The sequence below is a fragment of the Borostomias antarcticus genome (assembly GCF_949987555.1).
Source record: "Borostomias antarcticus genome assembly, contig: scaffold_209, whole genome shotgun sequence".
NCBI classification, from domain to species: domain Eukaryota; kingdom Metazoa; phylum Chordata; class Actinopteri; order Stomiiformes; family Stomiidae; genus Borostomias; species Borostomias antarcticus.
Genome location: NW_028175545.1, coordinates 72,413 through 73,204, shown reverse-complemented (window position 1 = coordinate 73,204; position 792 = coordinate 72,413).

Below are 792 nucleotides of genomic sequence, written 5' to 3'. Positions count from 1 at the left end.
CCCGACTCCCCCTCAGCCATTAGCGGCAGCGTGGGCGGGGCCTCTGATGTACCTGCCCTTGTAATGGACTCGTCTAACACCGATCCTCCTTCTCCTTAATGAGTTTCTGAGACAGCCAACACACACCGCCATGCAGAGACACACACACACACACTCGAGATACACAGACTTACTGTAACACACCCCAGAGGAAAGAAAAAACAGAAATGAGATCTCTTAAATTTCACAATTATTTCAAGCAGCAATTTACAGCAATGAGAACAGAGTGATAATAAAATTAGACTATTGCAGATGTCTCATGTTTCTCCGGTTTCTCTCTGGAGTAAAATACTTAAGAAATCTCAATTTAGACCCCTTTTGATTTAAAAAAGAGATCTCAACAAAGTCTTAAAGGAGTAGTAAGGGGAAAATACATGTTTAGCCCTGTTTTAAGGTTACTTATGATCATATACAATGGTTCAGATCAAAACGTTGACAAAACTAGCATTTTTGAGAAAGTTGATAATTGCTCTACCACCGTTTTGGTCATACAATGGATGTGGGTGGGCATCTTGAAAAAATCATTCAAAAACATGTTAAACTCTCGACTTGTGCTTCTGACATCGACAAGGCGACTTTTCTGTTAATGTCCTAGTGTGTGTGCGTGTCCACAATTCAATGCTAAGTGTGAAAGCACATTGGAAAGTTATGTTACGCTGCCTACCCTTGTGCATCGTGCCCTACACTGCTGTGTATTGAAGGCGTGCTCTGCAGAATGCTATTTCTTCATATTGACATTTGAGTCAAGGCCGT